This window comes from Hyla sarda, chromosome 4 (assembly GCF_029499605.1).
Source record: "Hyla sarda isolate aHylSar1 chromosome 4, aHylSar1.hap1, whole genome shotgun sequence".
NCBI lineage: Eukaryota > Metazoa > Chordata > Amphibia > Anura > Hylidae > Hyla > Hyla sarda.
Window position 1 is genome coordinate 32,028,534 of NC_079192.1, and position 13,107 is coordinate 32,041,640.

The window sequence follows — 13,107 nt, forward strand, 5'->3', positions numbered from 1 at the left end:
TAGCCGGGATAGTTTCACTTTCACTTTAGAAGCGGCGGTCAGCTTTGACCGCCGCTTCTAAACGTTAATACTGCACATCGCCGTGGTCGGCGATGTGTGGTATTAGCCGCGGGTCCCAGCCATTGATGAGCGCCGGGACAGACGCGGCCTGCTGGATGTAATTTTGCAGGCCTCTGGCAGTGCTCCTCCTTGCACAAAGGTGGAGGTAGCAGTCCTGCTGTTGGGTTGTTGCCTTCCTACAGCCTCCTCCACGTCTCCTGATGTACTGGCCTGTCTCCTAGTAGCGCCTCCATGCACTGGACACTACGTTGACAGAAACAGCAAACCGTTTTGCCACAACTCGCATTGATGTGCCATCCTGGAAGAGCTGCACCATCTGAGCCACTTGTGTGGGTTGTAGACTCCATCTCATGCTACCACTAGAGTGAAAACACAGTCAGCATTCAAAAGTGACCAAAACATCAGCCAGGAAGCATAGGAACCGAGAAGTGGTCTATGGTCACCACCTGCAGAACCACTCCTTTATAGGGGATGTCTTGTTAATTGCCTATAATTTCCACCTGTTGCCTGTTCCATTTGCACAACAGCATGTGAAATTGTCATAGTGTTGCTTCCTGAGTGGACAGTGTGATTTCACAGAAGTGCGATTGACTTGGAGTTACATTGTGTTGTAAAGTGTTCCCTTTATTTTTTTGAGCAGTGTAATATTAATGGGTGCCATTGGAGGCGTGAGAAATATATAATATACCACAAGAAAAAAAGGCTACACACATGTAGAAAGCAGAACACCTCATGTAAAGAAGATTATACAATCAAAACATACAATAAAATACTTTTTCTCTATCGGCTCCATTGGGGGGACACAGACCCAGGGTGTATCTTGCTGTCTCTAGGAGGTGTGACACTATGGTAATAGAAAAAAGTCAGCTCCTCCCAGCAGGATATACCCGCCTTCAGGCTCTGAGCTAGTCAGTTTAAGCTTAGTGTCTGAAGGAGGTGGACGGGGTCTGGGTTGCTCCAGACCAGGTCTTCTGATTTTTTGTTTTCCTAGTTAGGGACGTGCTAGTTTTTAAATTCATTTTCTTTTCTGTTTTCAGGTGGGGACTCAGGGACTGCGGTTCCCTGTTTCCCCATTGCGAGTAAGGGGCACAGACAATGCGTATATGCGCTGTTGACCCCCCCCCCCCCTCGCCAACGGTCAGCGCCTGGGTGGTACCTCATGGGTCTGGGTCCCCCTATTTCTCTGCTCGCCTCGCTCGCGCATAGCAGCCAGGCGTGATGCAGGGAACATAAGCTGGCTGAAGACTTCACTGAAGACTCTATTAGGTAAGTTCTTCTGACTGAGGTAAGTACCTTTTTCCACAGGTACGGCCTCGCAACCTCTGGAGACCCCATGTTTTGGCCCACCTCAGTTTTTGGGGCTTTTTTTTAACAGGGGCTGCATTTGCTGGGGGAGCAGTTTTACTAAGGGGGCATATATTATTCCAAAAATTCCTTTATTGTGTGTGTTGTGTGTTTTCGGACACTACTGAGCGATTCATATGCGGCGGTCAGCCGCGGCGCTTTTTCTGCTCGAGCGCTTTCAGCGCCGGCTTATTTCTCTCTTCACAGCGCCTTATACGTGGCTGGAGCCGCGGCGCTGTTATGAGGCTCAGTTGTACTTCATTTCGCCGGCAGAGGCTGCTGGCGCTCTGGCCCCGAGCACACGTATCTCCTTCTCAGCGCCTTATACGCGGCTACAGCCGCAGCGCTGTTATGAGCCGGGCGCTTCTGCGCCGGCTCAGTTTTACTTTCTTTTCTGTTCCCCCGAGCGCATATACAGTTATATGGGCGCTCGGGACAAGGAGCGGGCGCCATGACACTTCTTCCCCGACGCTGTAGCTCCGCCCACTGACCGGGGGGAGCTCTCAGAGGCGCGAAGCAGCGCCCAATCAGGGCCATGGGCGCGATTCTCTGTGTTAAGGGGTCAGTTACTTCGTGCTAGGCACGCCCTCCCTCCCTATTGGCTGACCTTATTAGTCTAGCTGCTGCACGGAGCAATGTCTCCTCACTGCAGCTGTAAGGGAAACAGATCTGGGTGAGAAAGTGCCTGCCTTCTCCTTTTTAACCTTTTATGTCCGTACCCAGGGCTGTTCATCCCTCTAAACAGAAATCTGGGAATTTAGTGACTTACTATACCGGTAAGCACTGTAATACCTAGATGCCTGGCTCCGCTGAGCCCGCTGGCTCTGCATGCTCCTCTGCACCCTCAGACCCCCTGATGCCCCTTCGGTCCAGTGGGTTCAGCCGCTCCTCCAGCCTGGGTTTCTTCCCTGACCCAGTGTATGGCTGACTTTTCCCGAGTCTCCCGTTCGGTGGCTGAGGCCTTCCGCGAACTGGCCGCTTTGAAGGGGTCATCCCGGCACAGGACCTCAGAGGGTCAGCTCTTCGTCCCCTCGTACCTCAAGCTCTCACAAGCCTGCTAGGGGTGCCTTGTTTGACCCTTCCATTGAGTCTTCGGATAGACGTGGGCGTTCCCTTCGCGGGTCCCGCCCCTCCCTATCATCTGGGCACAAACGTCGCTCCTCTAGAGGACGTTCTCGGAGTCGCCGCTCTGCCACGCCAGAGCCGCGTACCCGGTCTGGATCGCCCTCTACAAGACTGCCTCTACTCATTCACATGCCCCTGGTGAACTAGTGGACGAGGCTTCCGAACTGGCATCTGACACAGAGGACCGCTCGGACTCAATTTCTATGGTGATCTCATTGGTGACAGCCATAAGGGACACCTTTCCCTTGGAGGACCCAGGATCTATGGATGTCTATCCAGAAGTATGCTTTCATCGTACTAAGCCAGCACCTAAAAGGTCCAGCTCTCTCGCTGACTTTGATGACATTCTGGAATCCGCATGGAAACATCCAGACAAGAGATTCCCGGGATTCAAGACAATTCTAGAGCGTGACCCATTTCACAAGGACCTTGTCGCTAAGGTGGCTTCCCCTCCCTCTGTGGATCCACCAATCTCCTGGATCTCTAGGGCGGCTTCACTGCCTCTGGCAGATGCCGCTGCCGTCATGGATCCCGCGGACAGGTAGAATCTTTAGCAAAGTTTGCTTCTGAAGCAGCTGGCTCTTCTCTTATTCCCATCTTCGCCTCGACATGGGTGTTCAAGGCCCTGTCAAAGTGGTGCCAAAAGCTCTATCAGGATATTTTAGCGGGATCCCCCCCAGAGGATCTATCTGCTCTGGCTCTCCAATGCACTAAAGCTGGGGACTTTCTGTGCGCAGCTTCCATGCAGTCAGCCCGCTGTTCTGTCTTTGCCGTGGGTCACCTAGCGGCCCTCCGCCGCTCTATGTGGCTTAAAGCTTGGAATACGGATGCCGCTTCCAAAGGTCTCTCATTGAGCTTCCCCTTACGGGCGGCAGTCTTTTTGGCAAACGCCTTGATGAGGTTCTCTCTGGGGCAATGGGAGGTAGGAGTTCCTTGTTATCTCACACTAAGGCTCACCTACTTCCCAAAGGAAGTCCTTTTCCTTTTGGTCCTTCGGATCTCTGGCCCCAGTAATGGGTCCGGGCAGGCGCCCTCGCAGGACAAGAAGGCTCCCTTGTTCCGGGCACGCCGTCTTGGAAGTCGGACTCCAACCACCCAAACCGGACAACCGCAACCCCACTTCTGCATGAAGTGAGGCCTCCACCCGCGGTTTATTTTCAAGAGGGAGGTCGTCTCTTGTTTTTTCCGAGACATCTGGTCCTCACATATTCAGGACCCTTGGGTCAGGGACGTGGTGTCCAATGGTTACCAGATCGAATTTGCCACCCTTCCCAGGGATCGCTTCTTTCGATCCTGGGCCCCCCCGTCTCCTCCTCTGGCGAAGCAATTTTGGGTGGCTCCCCAGTCTCTGCTTCTCCAGGGGGTTATCGTTCCCGCTCCTCCGGGGGAACATTTTTGGGGTTTCTATTCAAATCTTTTTGTGGTCCCCAAGAAGGACGGTTCTGTGCGACCAATCCTAGACCTCTAGCGTCTCAACCGTCTCCTTCTCATCCTCCACTTCCGAATGGAATCTCTCCGCTTGGTGGTGGCGTCCCTGGAACAAGGGGAGTTCCTTCATCGGTGGTCATCAGGGATGCCTACCTCCATGTGCCAATATTTCCGGGCCATCATCGGTACCTCTGCTTGCGGCCCCGATGGGGCATTTTCAATTCGTAGCCCTCCCCTTTGGTCTAGCCTCGGCTCCTCGGGTCTTTACAGATCCTTGCTCCAGTGATGGGCTTGTTTCGGTTGAGGGGTATCTCAATGATACCCTATCTGGACGACCTTCTCATCAAGGCTCCAACCAGAGCCCAGACTCTGTAGAATCTGGGCGTCACTCTCCACACCCTGATTCTCTCGGGGGGATGGTCAACCGGGACAAGTCAGTCCTCCGTCCTACCCAGTCTCTAACCTTTCTGGAATTTCGATTCATCCAGCCTCTGCCCGGATTTGTCTTCCGCCGGACAAACGCCTGGCGCTCCGGGCGGGGGTCCGCTCCCTTCGGACCCAGGTATCAGTCTCCATGCGCACTTGAATGGAAGTCCTGCGTCGGATGGTGGCAACTATGGAGGCCTTACCCTTTGCCGTTTTCTTACCGCCCCCATCAACTGGTGGTTCTCTCTTGATGGCACAGGTCTCCTCTGTACCTCGATCGTCGGATTGTTCTCCCTCTCAGGGTCCGTCAGTCTCTGCTCTGGTGGCTTTGCTCCTTTCTTCCCCTTCACTGGCAGGTTGTTACAGCGGATGCCAGGGCTGGGGCTGCGTGTTCAGGGATTGCACAGTTCAGGCACTCTGGTCTCCTCCGGAGACCCTTCTTCCGATTAACATATTGGAATTACGGGCGATTCTTCTTGGTCTTCTTCATTGGGGGTCACGTCTTCAGTCCTGTCCGCGTACATAAATCGATAGGGCGGCACTCGCAGCTCGGCAGCCTTGGCCGAGGTGACCAAGATTCTCACCTGGGCGGAGAACAAGGTTCCGGCCTTTTCGGCAAGTCACATGCCGGGAGTGCTCAACTGAGTAGCGGACTTCCTCAGTCGGTCCTCGGCCTCCCCGGCGAGTGGTCTCTTCATCCGGAGGTCTTCACGCAGCTGCGGCCTCTGGGGCATTCCGGACGTGGATCTCTTCGCGTTTCGGCACAATCGGAAAATTCTTCTATTTGTGTCCAAGTCTGGGACCCTCAGGCTTTGGCCGTGGACGCCCTAGGGATTCATTGGGCGGGGTTTTCCCTACCTTATCTGTTCCCTCATCTTACCCTCCTTCCCAGGGTGCTGAGGAAGCTCAAGGCAGAGGACATCTCCGCCATTCTGGTAGCTCCAGATGGGCCCCGAAGGTCGTGGTACGCCAACGTAGTCAGGCTCCTGTCGATGCTCCTCTGCACCCCTCTTTCGTCCCACCCGGGCCTACTATCTCAGGGTCCTCTTTGCCACCCCAATTTACAGTCGCTGTATTTGACGGCGTGGCGGTTGAGACCGCGGTTTTGAGGTCCGCAATTTCCCTTCCCCAGTCTTTCACACCATACTCAAGGCTTGTAAGCCCTCCTCCGCAGGAACTTACCACCATACTTGGCGGTCTTATTTTCGTTGGCACAAGTGAAGATCAAAGAGAGAAAGAAAAGTAGGGGGAGCACTCACGGAAACCAGGTCTCAGTTGCGGTGCAGAAAGTTTTGTTATTCAGGTGCTGTACGGTACAAGCTGGACGCCAGGGACGCCGGTGTTACAGGTAAGCTTTCACGCCGCTACAAGGCGCTTCTTTAGACCATGCCTTTTCCATCACCTGACTAAGGTAAATACACCTCTATAGTCACGTGACGGAAAGGGGCGCTCACAAAAATAAGTTAAAAACAAAGACCGGTGCACGGACAACTTAAATTACATAAAAACTGTTGCCAAGTTGAAAAACCTTATAAAAAGACGCTCATGTCCAACCTGTCATTAAGCCCAAGGCTGCCCTGGGCATTCATCTTCAAAATCCATCGTCCTTCTTTTTGAAGAATAGTCTTCTTAGTGTCCGTCCCAGCTGCAGGGTATATACATTCAATACCGATGATCTTCATTGCCGCGATGTCACTATTGTGACATTCGCGCATATGTGCAATCAGTCGGGGCGACCCTTTGCCCGTTCTGATTGAATTGGCATGTTCTCTGAACCGTACATTGATTGCTCGAGTCGTGCAGCCAATGTAAAAACTGTTGCAACGGACACAATAGACGACATTCTTCGTTCTACAACAAATAAAATCTCTACAAATAATGTCCACCCCTCCCACGTTAATGTATTTGTCTGAGCAAAAGAATTTACACCAATTGCAACTACCGCACATAAAATTCCCTTTCGGTCTATCTGCACTTAACCAGTTAGTACTGGGAGAGTTGCTTTTTAGGGTGCTGCTTACTAGCACATTGCTCAGGTTCTTACATTTTTTAAACGTGATAAGGGGGGTATTTTTTGTTCAATCCTGCAAATCAGGGTCATTCTGTAATAGGACCCAGTTATCTTTTATTGCCTTTCTGATTTTCTGGGCTACCGGGCTGCAGGTAAAGGCAAATGAAAACCGATTATCTTTCTTAGTACCGATGTTAGGTTTCTTTCTCTTTAGAAGGGTCTCTCGTGATAGAACAGATGCGCTCGCCAGGGCTGTGTCTAACACCTCTTTTGGATAGCCTCTAGTAAGAAGCCTGGCATGCAGCTCACTAGCTTGCAACTCAAAATCCTCCACCCGGGCATTAATTCTTTTTAAATGCAAGAACTGTCCATACGGGACAGCTCTTTTGACATGATCCGGGTGGTAGCTTCCGACGTGTAGTAGTGAGTTGCATGCCGTGGGTTTCCGATACCCTTGTGTGGCAACTATGTCATCCCTGATGCTGACCTTTACATCCAGGAACTCGAGGTCGGGATCCCCGATCTTCCATGTGAACTTTAAGTTCATATAGTTTTCATTGTTTAGAGCGGACACGAAGTCCACAAAGGTGGACTCCGTCCCCGCCCACACAATGAAAACTTTGTCCACGAACCGATGGTATTGGACAATGTTGCCAATAAATTTGTTGGTATCAGTGAGGATGTATCTTTTTTCTAAATCTGCCACATAGAGGTTTGCCAATGTGCAGGCCACTGGGGTCCCCATCAGTCTGGGTGTAACAAGTGTTATCGAATTTGAAGGAGTTACAGGACAAAATAAACCTGAGGGCGTCACAGATGAAGTTAATGTACCCAACGCTTTTCTCTGGTGTGAAGCTCAGGACTTCTCCCCGGTGACCTTCTCGGTCCCCTGTCTTCTCTCCTTTTTGCAGTCGGGGCTGGAACTGGGGTTGTCTCTCAGTTATCTTAAAGTTCGGGTTTTGGCCCTTACTGTTCTTTTCCAGCGGCTCCTGGCTTCTAATCCTCATGTCTGGTCCTTCCTGCAAGGAGTGGCGCGCGCTGTTCTCCTTATCGGTCACCTTCTCCCTCTTGGGACTTGAATTTGGTTCTGAGTGACCTCCAGGGTGCACCCTTTGAGCCCCTTAGAGAGGTGTCTCTCCGCCTCCTTTCTTGGAAAGTGGCGTTTCTTGTGGCTTCCACCTCCATCCGGAGGGTGTCTGAATTGGCAGTTTTTTCCTGCCGTTCTCCGTTTCTGGTGATCCAACTGGACAAGGACTTTTTACCTAAGATGGGCTCGGCCTTTCATCTCAATGTGGACATTGTCCTCCCGACCTTTTGTCCGGTTTCTTCTCATTCTAGGGAGCGCTTACTACGCAAGCTGGACGTAGTTCGAGCTGTTCGGTCTTATCTTTCCATCACTTTTTCGTTTCATCCTTACGGAAGGTCGTCGCAAGGGACCACCTGCTTCCAAGGCTATCATTCTCGGTGGATCCGGCCTGCCGTTTTGGAAGCCTTCGCTGTAAGGGGAAGTTTCCTCCTTTCAGGGTTGTGGCTCATTCCACACTTTCTGTTGGGGCATCCTGGGCTCTCCAGAATAAAGCCTCGGCCTCGCAGATTGCAAGGCGGCTACCTGGTTGCCTTTGCATACTTCTCAAGGTTTTTTACCGAGTTCATACTTTCGCATCGGCTGATGCTAGTCTGGGCCGTAAAGTGTTGCAGGCGGCAGTGGACCAGCCGTCTGCCTGATTACTTATCTGCCCACCCAAGGGACGGCTTTGGTACGTCCCACGGTCTGTGTCCCCCAATGGAGCCGATAGAGAAAAGGAGATTTTTTAACACTTACCGTAAAATCTCTTTCTTGAAGGATCCATTGGGGGACACAGCTCCCGCCCTTTTTTTTTTTTTTTTTTTGGTTCTCTGTCCGAGGGTGTATTCAGTTATGTTTTTTCTTCTGGCTCTCGGACAGCTTTTGGGTCTTTCTTTGACCTATTGGTCTCCTCCTATTGCTCTGGAACTTAAACTGACTAGCTCAGAGCCTGAAGGCGGGTATATCGTGCTGGGAGGAGCTGACTTTTTTTATTACCATAGTGTCACACCTCCTAGAGACAGCAAGATACACCCATGGTCTGTGTCCTCCAATGGATCCTTTGAGAAAGAGATTTTACGGTAAGTGTTAAAAAAATCTCGTTTTGCACATATAGGTTTCACAAAAAATACACAGACATACGGTTAAAAACACTTGAAAATGCCCAAACATTTTGGGCAACCCTAAACAAGTGGAGGGGGCCGAAATGGCACTCCCTCCAACGAACACCCACACTCTATCAAAGAAGGTGAATAAATATATGCATAACACTACCACTGTTCCTGTGTGATAGATGTGTAGCAGCTCAATAGGGATACTGTATGATAAATGCAACGCTATGGACAGATATGTCAAGCTGTTGCAAAACTACAACTCCCAGAATGCACTGACAGACCGTACATGCTGGGACTTGTTGTTTTGCAACAGCTGGAGGCACACAGGTTGGGATCACTGAGCTAGAGTCTGTTGTCTAACTCAGTGGTTCCCCACCACTGTGCCTACAGCTGTTGTAAAACTACAACTCCCAGCATGTACGGTCTTGACAGTGCATTCTGGGAGTTGTCATTTTGCCACAGCTGAAGGTTTGGGGCGCCGCGCCCCCCCCCACCATGTGAATGTACAGGGTACATTCACACAGGCGGGTTTACAGTGGGCTTCCTTCTACAAGTTTGAGCTGCGGCAAATTTTCCGCCACAGCTCAAACTCCCAGCGGAAAACTTACTGTGAACCCCTGCCTGTGTGAATGTACCCTAAAAACACTACACTAACAAATAAAAAGTAAAACACTACATATACACCCCCTTACACGTTCCCCCCCCCCCCCCCCCACAGTAAAAATGAAAAAGTCTCATACGGCAGTGTTTCCTAAACGGAGCCTCCAGCTGTTGCAAAACCACAACTCCCAGTATTGCCGGACAGCCAAAGACTGGGAGTATTGCAACAACTGGAGGCACCCTGTTTGGGAAACACTGCTGTAGGGTTTTGGTGGAGACAAGCCCCATCCTTGTAACTGGTCCGCCCCTATTGCAAATTCCTTATTTAGGCCTCAAATGTGCATGGCACTCTCTCACTTCAGAGCCCTGTCGTAATTCAAGGCAACTGTTTAGTGCCACATATGGGGTATTTCCATACTGGGGAGAAATTGCGCTACAAATTTTGGGGGGATTTTTCTCCTTTTTACCCCTTATGAAAAGGTAAAGTTGGGGGCTACACCAGCATGTTAGTGTAAAAAAAAAAACATGCTGGTGTTGCCCCATACTTTTCATTTTCACAAGAGGTCAAAGGAGAAAAAGACCCCCAAAATTTCTAACGCAATTTTCTTTTGAGTACCCCATATGTGTACATAAAATGCTCTGCGGACGAACTACATGGCTCAGGAGTGAGAGAGCGCCATGTACATTTGAGGCCTAAATTGGTGATTTACACTGGGGTAGCTGATCGTTACAGCGGTTCTGACATGAACGCAAAAAAAAAAAAAAAACATTTTGGCAACTACACCCCTCAGGGAATGTAACAAGCGGTATAAATTTTTTTTTTCATTTACACATCCGACTTCAACGAAAAGTCGTCAAACACCTGTGGGGTGTTAAGGTTCACTGGACCCCTTGTTACGTGCCTTGAGGGGTGTAGTTTCCAAAATAGTATGCCATGGGGGGGGGGGGGGTTGCTGTTCTGGCACCATAGGGGCTTCCTAAATGTGACATGCCCCTCAAAAACCATTTCAGAAAAATTCACTCTCCAAAATCCCATCGTCGCTCCTTCCCTTCTGAACCCTCTACTGCGCCCGCTGAACACTTGACATACACATGAGGTATTTCCTTACTCGAGAGAAATTGGGTTACAAATTTTGGGGGGCTTTTTCTCCTATTACCCCTTGTTAAAATTCAAAAACTGAACTTTGAAGGCCTCTGATGTCTTCCAAAAGTAAAAACATGTCAACATTATTATGATGCCAACATAAAGTAGATATATTGTATATGTGAATCAATATATAATTTATTTGCAATGTCCATTTTCCTTATAAGCAGAGAGTTTCAAAGTAAAAAAAATGCTAAATTTACAAATTTTTTATAAAATTTTGGAATTTTTCACCATGAAATGATGCAAGTATCGACGAAAATTTACCAATAACATAAAGTAGAGTCTACGATTAAGCACCCAGGTGCGAAACGCGTCAGACATTGTCCTTTGTTAGGTGTTTCTGTCGGATTTTTCTAAATAAAAGCAAGCTTTTACCTGCAAACCCAGCGCTGGACAATTCTTCTTTCTACTATTGTACAAAGCCAAGGGCGGGACCGGTGTGTCCTTGCGCAGGTGCTCCGGATTTGTTTGAAGGGGTGAGCGGCATTACTTGTTGCTTTCATAAAGTAGAATATGTCACGAAAAAACAATCTCTGAATAAGAATGAAAAGTAAAAGCATCCCAGAGTTATTAATGTTTAAAGTGACAGTGGTCAGATTTGCAAAAAATGCTCTGGTCCTTATAGGCGTACTCCTACCCTAAGACATCTTATCCCCTATCCAAAGGATAGAGAATAAGATGTCTGATCGTCATGCCCCCTCCGATAGATTTGCATTGAGGGGGCGGGGCGTGGTGTCACACGGGGGCGGAGTTGTGACGTCACGATACTCCGGCCCCATGGTCGTTAACGCTTCACACTTGGAGCCTTCAGCACTGCGGAGAGCTCACAAATGTAGGTGCAGAATGAAAGATTGCGAGGGTCCCCAGCGGCAGGACCCCCGTGATCAGACATCTTATCCCCTATCCTTTGGATAGGGGATAAGATGTCTTAGGGCCGAAGTACCCCTTTAAGGAGAAAATGGGCTTGGTCCTTAACCCCTTAACGACAAAGGACGTATATTTACGTCCTTCGCCAGCTCCCACGATATGCGTCATATCGGGTCAGTCCCGGCGGCTATCAACGGCCGAGACGCATGGCTAATACAGGACATCACCCTTCAAAGCTGACAGCCGCGTCTGAAGTGAAAGGATCCCGGCTGCTCAGTCGGGCTGTTTGGGACAGCCATGGTGATTTCACCGCGGCGTCCGAACAGCTTACAGGACACCGGGAGGGCCCTTACCTGCCTCCTCGGTGTCAATGAAATATGCATATACATAGCATCTCCCACATATTCTACCGGCATATGCAATTTCATCAGATAACAGCACTGTATTTTATAGTGTAAATTGTCCATTGTAACATAGTTCCGGCAATCCGGAGATAAAAAAAAAAAATCTACATTGTATGGTCTTCTTATCTTCATTCCATATGGTTCTTGGCACGGCGTGATGACATAGGTGTATTACACTCATAAGCAAAACTTGGAGTATATTTTGTAAGAAAAGCAAACGTCCTCATGACAAAGCAAAGTGTAATTGTTTCATTGTCTTTTAAGAATCAACTTGATATTAAACTCAGTCAAGATGGTAGAAATTCATTGATTTATTTACCAATAGCATCTGAAAAGATGACATTAAACCAATACTTCTCGTGGTTTCCTGTCTATTGATCACAGACACAGCAGTAGTATTATCAGACAGGATCTTAACATTTCTACCCCTATTCAAGAGCCTCAAGGACTGAAGGGTACAAAAAACTGCTAGTAACTCTTTGTAGTTAGAAGATCTATCCTGAACTTCTGACTCCCAAGCTCCTTGAAGATCTCTGTCACCCACATGTAGTAATCACTAAAGGAAGAGGAAACCTCCAATCCAACCCTCTAGTAAGATTATACCCTACTAACCACCAACTTAAAGAGGCCACTACTTTAGGGGACAGAACTGTCTTCCAATCCAAATCAACCTGAGACAAATTCCAATGGCTCTAAAGTTCAATTTGCAACTCTCGGGACTGAATCTGCGCCCAGGGAACTGCTGTGGAGAGCCCTAAAATTGACATGCCCTTCCAAATAGAGAGACAGGGAGAACTGGAAACTTCATTTACTAGGGAAATTATCTCTGAATCCCAAAAAAAATCTTTTGCTGGGTAAGGTACGGAGAAGACTCCCAATTTATTAACCAACCTAATTTCCCTAGAATGTCCACAGTGCGATCCCGAAAAATCTGTACCTTTTCTCTGATTTGGCCACCAGAAGGAAACCTGAAGCCACCTTGAAGCGATTGTACTTGAGATATTGGTTTAAAGGTTTTAAGATTAGTTTATTATCACTCTGAACATCTTGTTTGTTTTATTTATTAAAAACTGTCCCAACTCCTCTAGCGGAACCAGAACTAATAGCCCTTTTTGGATGAGAGACAACACTTCCTCCTGAAGTTGAGACCTACCCACTGGATCTGACAGATCTTTTGTGATTATAAAACGAGTAGGCGACAGGCTGGAGACTTCTAATCTCTGATGGTCTCCAGGACCCAGGAGCTCCACGCTTTTTCCACTGGGGAACAAAATATTTCAGTCTGACGCCTACTTGTGGGGTCCCGTCATTGGGAATTTGTTTTTTTTTTAGGGGCAGGGGAAGGCTGGTTAGACATAAACTCCGACCCCCTACAAGGGAACTTCCATCTGGCTGACTGACCACCTCTGATTCCCCTCCTCTAAAGGACGCAGGGCGTACCTGTACGCCCTGCGCCCGGTATATAACATGGGGTCACGCTGTGACCCCGTGTCATACCGGGTCGGTCCCGGTGGCTA

The 13,107-nt window shown here is 49.2% G+C and overlaps 1 protein-coding gene across 2 annotated transcripts in view; it reads right to left on the reverse strand.

Moving 5' to 3' along the window:
* The window catches only part of EPOR (erythropoietin receptor), a 99,496-nt gene that overhangs the window by 83,158 nt on the left and 3,231 nt on the right, over positions 1–13,107 (reverse strand). Inside the window, exon 1 of one of the 2 annotated variants that reach the window (XM_056570396.1) lies at positions 10,695–12,821. The exons of the other annotated variant lie outside the window; for it this stretch is intronic. The gene's annotated coding sequence lies outside the window, so the exon portion shown is untranslated. Of the gene's footprint in view, positions 1–10,694; positions 12,822–13,107 lie in introns of those variants that run through there. 2 annotated transcript variants of the gene reach the window in all.